The sequence below is a fragment of the Neolamprologus multifasciatus genome, chromosome 13, assembly GCF_963576455.1.
Source record: "Neolamprologus multifasciatus chromosome 13, fNeoMul1.2, whole genome shotgun sequence".
Classification (NCBI taxonomy): Eukaryota; Metazoa; Chordata; class Actinopteri; order Cichliformes; family Cichlidae; genus Neolamprologus; species Neolamprologus multifasciatus.
In genome coordinates, this window is record NC_140451.1 from 15095083 (window position 1) to 15103254 (window position 8172).

Sequence of the window (8172 nt, forward strand, 5' to 3'; positions counted from 1 at the left end):
TAGTTTTTCAAATTTGTCAGTCATTGATTTTTTTTTTTCAAGTGTGTCAGTTAAGTAACTGTAGCATAAAGATAAACACCAGCTGCTTTTCAATAATCACGAACATAAATACGAAGCAGATGTTTATGTAGGTCACGGTAGCTGCCAAAGTGAGTTAATTCTGGTAGTTTATTTACTTAGCTGTCCAGACAGCCTCGCTGTCCTCAAATGGATTTAACACATTACTGCAAATTTTTTATCTTTTAAATAGTCTCTCATCAAAAAGCAGCTGCTAATTAGGCTACTGGCACCATCGCAGAAACGCCTTTCTGACTCGATTTGGAAACTTTTATGCGCAACACAAAGCAACGAAAGTAGACTGAAATAGTGACATTGCTCAAAAATATTGTAATGAAATGATTGATATTAAATCAAATGTGTAACTTTAACATTTGAGAGTCGGAGATTTGGAAATAAGCCACTTTGAGCGGTTGATTCGTGAAGATCAACTACAGTGAAAAAACTACATTTTCATTTCTACGTTAGTCATAAATATCACTTATAAATCTTGTGAAACATCAAAGTGTTGATTGAAAAGGAATCCAGATGAAGGTCTCTAAAAGTGTGACTGTGTGATTGTGTAGTGTGGATTAAGGATGTGTTTGCGTACAACTTTGCTGTTGTCAGTCTGAACAGCATTCATGTTCTCCATGTTTGGTTTCCATCCTGTTCATTTTTTTTATTTGCAATGCACAAACTGTAAATGTGTTTTTTTTGTATACTTGTGTTGTTAGATATACGTTTTCTACAAACAATAGTGTAAGATTGTTCTGTTTCTTAATAAAACACTTTTACACCATGTTGTTTATTATGACAATTGACAGGATTAGAAATACTGTCATAGCTGGGCATTGTTGTGAGGAATTGTGCATTTCTTGGGAATTATTTTTGTGCAACAGAATAAGATGTTTGTTGCTCTAGTGGAAATTCGTGGCAGCAGGTGTTTGTGACATTGCCGATGCCCGTGTGTGTGTTAATGAAGAAACATATTACCCAGTACAACAGTGTGGTTTATTCATGTGGTTATGAATCATACCAAAGAAAAATATCAGAATCAGAAAGAAATACATCTGGAAGCTGACTAAGCAGGGCACGGTTGTCATGCCAACTCGTTTTGACCATGTATCTATAAGTGTAGTTAGGAAAGAACTTTTTCTTCCTATTGCAAGAAGAAGTCTAAGCAAAAAACTGTTTATAAAGCTGTATTAGGGTCGTGGGGAGAGGATGACCCCAATGTAGTAAATGGAGGCAGATGAAATAATGAAAAGTGAGCCTTGCTCTTCCAAAAGGAAAAAACAAACAGGAATCCAGAAAAACAAACCGTCAAAGTAAAACTGGAACACACTGAAACATGAGAACTAACACTAAACATAAAGAAATTAAAAGTCAAAGTGACACAACAAAACCAACAGGACCACAACAAGACCCTGTGGGAGAGATGTGTTGAGTTTTTTTCTCCAGAACTGTATTTTTAGTTTTAATGAAGTAAAAATAAAGAATAAATTAAACAACAACAACAATAATAAAATAACATACATGATTGTAATTATAATATAATATAATAATAATAACATGTAATAATAATGGCAATAAATAAATAATAAAAATAATTCAAATTGATTTTTCTTTCGTTCTATTTTTATTTCTAAATAAAAATAGAAAGAAAGAAAAATCCATTTGAATTATTGTCAATTCAAATTTTTACCTGTCTCCTTTGGGATTTGTTTATGGGAGAACCTGGTACCTGGTCTATCTAATATCCTTGTATTGGTGTTGTTCTCGGATCAACATTGCATTTGACCAATCACAATGTTATGATGTCATAGCTTGGTAACTTGGGGGAAAAAAAGCCTATCGATGTCCACTCTGGAAAAAAGTGGGCGGTTAGGGTTGGAGGTTAGGATGTGATTATGGTCAGGGTTAGGGTTATGGGGCTATAGTTAGGGTTAAGGCCTTTACCTGGACAAAAATTAGTTTTGTTGATCCAGTAACAACATCAACACGATGGTATCAGCTCGAGCCTGGCTACCTGTCCAGTTTTCCGCAAAAATATATCAATCCTTGGATAGGTGTAAAACAGTGTAAATACGGTAAATTTATGGCTAGTTTTAGTGTTTTCATGTAAATTACTGACAACAGGAAAAATAAAACACATCACCAGATTTATTAACTCACATAAGACATAATTTTGAAGTCTATTGTTTTGTTCATCTCAGCACTAAATTATTTGTAAGAAAAAAAACAGGCCTTCTGTTAGTATGTTATATTAAAGGGCCCATCACAGACACCAGAACTGTATGTTACATGTGTGGGATGGGCACTGTTTCCAACATTCATGTGCTATTTAGAGTGTCAGCTAGAAAGTATGGTCTACTGTCACTGCTTCAAATGTTTAATAGTGCTTTAAAATGAAAAGGCAAAGTCACAGACTTTGGAAAATCCTTTGGTTAGCACGATTGAAGGGTTTTTTCTGTGGTTTTGCACCAAAACTCTGTCTATCAGTGCAGAAACCAGGAAGGGAAGGAGTTAAGTAAATGATGGCGAGGCCAGGAAAGAAATGCGCTATTAGGGAAAATAGGGAAGTCAAAACCTTGCTCTTGTAGCTCTGTGTCAGAGGTATTTGGGTTGAGGTTCTTGGAATAGTCCACGTGGCACACACCAAAGACTGCTATATGGGTCTGGCACTGGTGGCTGGTTTCAAGTCCAGAGCACGTTCCAGGGTGGTTCTTAAAGCTTTGCCAGAGGATGTCAATGTGTGACACAGTAAACCAGCAGTTTCTGCAGAGGCAAGTAGTTAGCAACCAGCAGGCATTTTAAAAGGATGAATAAATGCTAGCAATTAACTGAAAGAACATCAAGGAAAGTTCACTTTCACTGGCCATTAGGAGTCTCAAATGCTGAGCTTGTAATCCCGTCACTGCTGAGTGATTTAGACATTGGACAGTTTGGTGTTGATGTGTATTTATAATCGATGTGTTGGTGTGCAGCTCATCACCAGATCACCAGTTTTAACAGTAAGAGGGAGAGAAGCTTCTTATTCAAACACAGGATGAAAAGAAGAACTCTACTCTGCGTGTGATGCTCCACTTCAGTCACTTTGGTGTTAAATACCACCCTGTCTGATGCTTGGCTACTGCAAATATAGACAACATTCATCTCACTGAATTTTTCCATAATCTGCTGGTTCTACTTGCCTCCCATTCTCAGTGAGACCGGCCTGGAAACATAGGGCAATTTAAGAAATTACAACACAATCATGTCTAAGTCAAACAGAGAACTCATAGATAACATTCACTGCTGACAGATAGAAATATTCTCTTTTCTTCTCTTCAAAGACCTGTCTCAGTCTGTTAGTAAGATTACACAAAAATATCATGAACCATGGCAGAGCAAAGGAGCATTACTTTTCTGACACATGTCTGGATCCCTTTCTTTAAAATTTCAAAATAGGGCACTAATGTCTGTGTGAGCATTGGCACTAGCAGAGGATGAACTTTCCAAGTGTCCTAGTTTTGTCTGTTTTCTTGTGCAAATCAACTTTTTTTTTTTTTTTAAGCTGTCTGTATTGCAAACAGATGTCTTTTTCTGCAGATTTATTGTTTGTTAGATTGTTGATTCTTTCTGTGTAGAGTTTGCTTGTTCTCCCTGTCTCTGCGTAAGTTCTCTCCAGGTAATCTGGCTTCCTCCCACACTCCAAAGACATACATGCAAGGGCGTAGATTTGGTTTTGGCATTGGTGGGGACCAAACCCTGCCCTGTTTCTTATTTTTGTCCTTTTTGTCTTTGCTTCTTGATAAAAAAAAAAAAAAAAAGGAGAAATATACTTGCCTACATATGCTATTCTACATGCTTTTAAACAATTTAAAATTACAATTCATAGTTTTATATGTGAATTATATAATGTTAAATTACTATTAAACAAATGACTGACTAAGTATTTTAGACTTTAGTTTACTTCAGCCATATTCCATATAAATCAGATATCACACAAAAATAAAAATAGCTTCAAATACAGTCATGACAATAAAAGAATATGACTTTAAGGACTTCAGGACTTCAGTTATAGTACACCAATATCTCTGACACATTAGCACTAAGGGAACACTGAATGACCTGGTGGGTTTTGTCCATAAAACTACTCATCTAAGATTACCACAAAGTAACAGCACTCAGCAAAATTATGCAACATTTTAGGCACTATTGCTCCTATCAAATCAGTGAGCTGAGATTTTCTATTCTAAACATGAACTACTGTTACAGCAACAGACATGGACTACTGGTGTCCCACACAACAACTCAATGTGGACTATGTGAAGCAGCCAAACACAGGCCTGCTCCTCTCGTTAACTGAGATAAACTGCTGGCATGTTTGTTTTACATCTATACTGTCCAGTCTCTCCTGGTGGACCTTAGCCATCTTTTTAGTCTTCTGAGAGCACTGAAGCTTCTTTCAGCCTCAGTACATGCATTTTATCCTCAGATTAAAATTATTATTATGTGCTTGATGTGCCTCACCTTTGGCCCTGGCTCTTCCTCTCTGACTGCACTAGGACATATTGCCACCTGATAAAATAACACATTGATTCGTGCCATATAAAAAGTGAGACATGTCAATTCAGATTCTTTGTCAAATATACACTAATGAAACAATTTACATCAGCAGCCTAACAATTGTCATGATAATAAATACTAGTTAATCTATAGCACCAAATCATCAGTCAGTCACCTGTGACCTCGCCTCTTCACCTCTGTCCGAGCTACAACATGGCAGAGCTGCCTCTGTCACCTGATAAATAACAGTGAGACATTCCACATACATGCAGTCACACATGTGCTTCAAATACAGTCATGAACAACCAGGTCATCATCCAATTTCACCTGTGATCTTGTATCACCGTTACTCTCTGAGCTTTGTGTTGGTTCTTCTGTCACCTGACAAATAGGACATACATGACAATAAGAATAAAATGTGTAGCTGCTTCAGTGTTTCTGTCAATTTGTGCAGATCTTGACACATCAGTAATGTTTGTAGGGTGAGTGCATTTTTAAAACAATTTGTGCAAACTGCACTACAAGGTGGAATATTTGCAAAATCATGACTACTTCATGACATTTTGTCTCAAAAATTAACCTTATGAATATGTCAGTGCCACTAGGATAAAATTATTGTGGCACCAACATTTTAATATTAGACATATAATTCTAACAGCCTCTGTAAACTAATATCCTGGCTCGCTGGAGGCTGCCGTTTTCTCTGACAGTTTCAATCAAAATTAGAAATGCTACTCTGTGACTGAGAGAACTAATAGTGCTGCATGTTGTGCAGTTAGTTTCCCAAACACGTTATTCATGGTTACATACAATTTTAGACTGATGTGGGCCAAAGCCTAGCATAGCCTGTAACGTTATTATGACGGACACATTTTATGAGTGAACTTGAGTTTAAGTGACTTACAGGTTTCTTTGAAAAATACTTTATTACATCAAGGTTCTTCCTATTTGCTGCCATCCTCCTTTCCTCCTGGCAGCGCAGGTTTGCCGCTGCTAAAACTAAACAGAGCTCCCTGAAAGGCTCAGCCAATCACATTGGCCATATTTGTCACATGACGTAGGACTCCAGTAGAGGACGTAATTTAACTCTTTCTCACCGCTGGGTGACGCTGACAGATCGGGGTTTTTTTCTGTCCATCGGGTTTATTTTTCTTTACTCGAAGAGATCAAATTATTGGTGGGGACAATTCAATAATCGCTGGATATTGGTGGGGACATGTCCCTTCCGTCCATGCCAAATCTACGCCCTTGCATACATGTTAGGTTAATTGGTGATGTTAAATTGGCTGTAGGTGTGAACATGTGCGTGAATGATTGTCTGTCATTATGTGTTAGCCATGCTGCACACTGGTGACCTGTCCGGGGTGCAGCCTGCTTTTTGCCCCATGACAGCTGGGACAGGATCTCAGCGACCTGAATTGGATAAGTGGAAAGAAAATGGATGGATGGATGGAAAACAGTCACTGTATTAAATTAATGATTAGATGAGAAGAGTAACTCATGTCTCTAAGAAGCTAGAGACAGAAATTGGAAAGCTTAGTACAGCGAGACTTTAGCTTTGTCCAAAGCTAACTCCACTATATGGCACCGAAAAGCATCATCATAATTTATTTTATTATCGTTACATATTTATTTTTTGCACTCTGTTATAGTTCAAAGTCGACAAACCGAATACAACAACATGTCATAAGACTGGGCATGAATAGCACATCACCTCAGTGTCATTCATACGTACTTCATGCTGTTAGCGTGTCAGATTGTGGCGTTAAATGACGTTCAAAACACGATACCAAGATGTCTAGGCAGATTTTGTCAGCACTGGAAAGATCCAATGGCAATAAAATTATCAGGGCTATTTACCTCTTTGGAAAAACCTTGCCTTAATCTATATGCTAATCTTTAGCCGATATGGGAGGGTTATCCCATTAGCTTTGATCTAAGCAAGGAAGCAAATGTGGAACTTCCTGAAATACTTAATAGCAACTTAGTAATATCTTTCCTAAGACCTTCACTAAAAGAGAGCAGAGAATTTATTTCGGATTTGCATTCATACCTTTTAAAGAAGGTATAACATTTCTAAGAATCTTCACTATAATATCAGCTACAACTGCTTTTACAAGCGTAGTACTACTTGAGACAAATAAATTAACTTTGATATGTCACTTTCTCATCAGGGAGAAAAAAAAACCCTCAACCTTTCACCTCATCTTATACTTTAACCCCAACCCTCCGGTCCAGTGCTCCATAAAAACACATTTAACATCAAAGGGCAATAATCGATTTAACTCCTGGGAAGCATGCATTTGTTTCCATTCCCCAGAATCCAAGTTAAGTCAGCATTTAGTTTTCCCACTGGCTCGTCTAAAGAGTGAACCTATGTTGTTGCTGAGCAAAGTGACTAAGGGTCTGCCAAGGGCAAGTGTGTTCTAGCAAAGAAGTGGGTCTGTCACTTGAAATAAAGTAAGTCATTTATTTCAGGGCACGAGTTCCTCTCGTCATTGGGAAAATATCCATACTCCTTTTCTTTGCCAAGCATGGGGGCGCACACTCATTGCTCCCAGAAAACAGAGGTGCCAGACGTGTTGGGCTGCAAGCTGAAGTCCTGCAGCAAAGGGCTCCGAGCTGTCTGCTTGAACCCTGCTCTTTGATACATGTGGTGGGTCTAGGATGCTTCACTATAGGTATTTGAAATGATAGACACCATCTTTTTTTAAAATGGGTAAATGAATGATCTTTTTTTCCATTTAAGTCTAAGTACATATTTGGACATTTGCTCAAATCCAGGCTGAAAAAAAGTATGGATGAGCCCCAAAATCAACAAACAAGCATCCAAGATGACAAACAAGACGTCCTTTAACTCGTTTCTTGATGGCACTGGTGTGAAACCAGAAGCAGATGCACTGGGTCTAATTTAATCACGTTGCAAAGTCTTGGCCTGACTGTAATCTCATGCACAACAAAACCAGACAGTGCTGATAGCTGGAGGCCCTCTGAAGTCTGATTTATCTGACTTACACAAATAAACTCTGATCAAACACAGGCCTATCTTTTGGAAAACAGGCAGTCTGGATATCCCCTTCCTTTGCTTTGAGAGAAATCATCTTTCTGCAATTGGTACTATCCAAAAGCGCAAATATCCGTGAAATTCTTTAAATAATCAGAAAGCTCTGTTGGCTGCGTATGGCGATGGTGGATCCAGGCCATCGTGGCCATTGTCACCAGAGGAACTTCAGTCTCGGATGAATGACATGAACTATAACTTTTTAGAGTAGTCCTAGCGCTGCTTAAACCCTGAGCTGGAAATCTGAATGATGAGAGCTCTGTCCATTTGAGACATGTGGAAGTGGGGTGTCAAAGATTTTAGTACACATGAACACATTTACCCAGTCCAGACATTATGTTACGCTCACGCTGAACGAGAAATAACAGTGAGGCCAAATAAGTCTGTTTGTCCGGAGACTTTTTTGCTGCTCAAAGTTTCAAGCACAACCATAATCGTTTAGACACGCAAGCGTTATCTGTTCCTACCCCAGTTATGGATGCTTAGTATTTATTTTATCATATTCCTTGCAAATTTGAGTT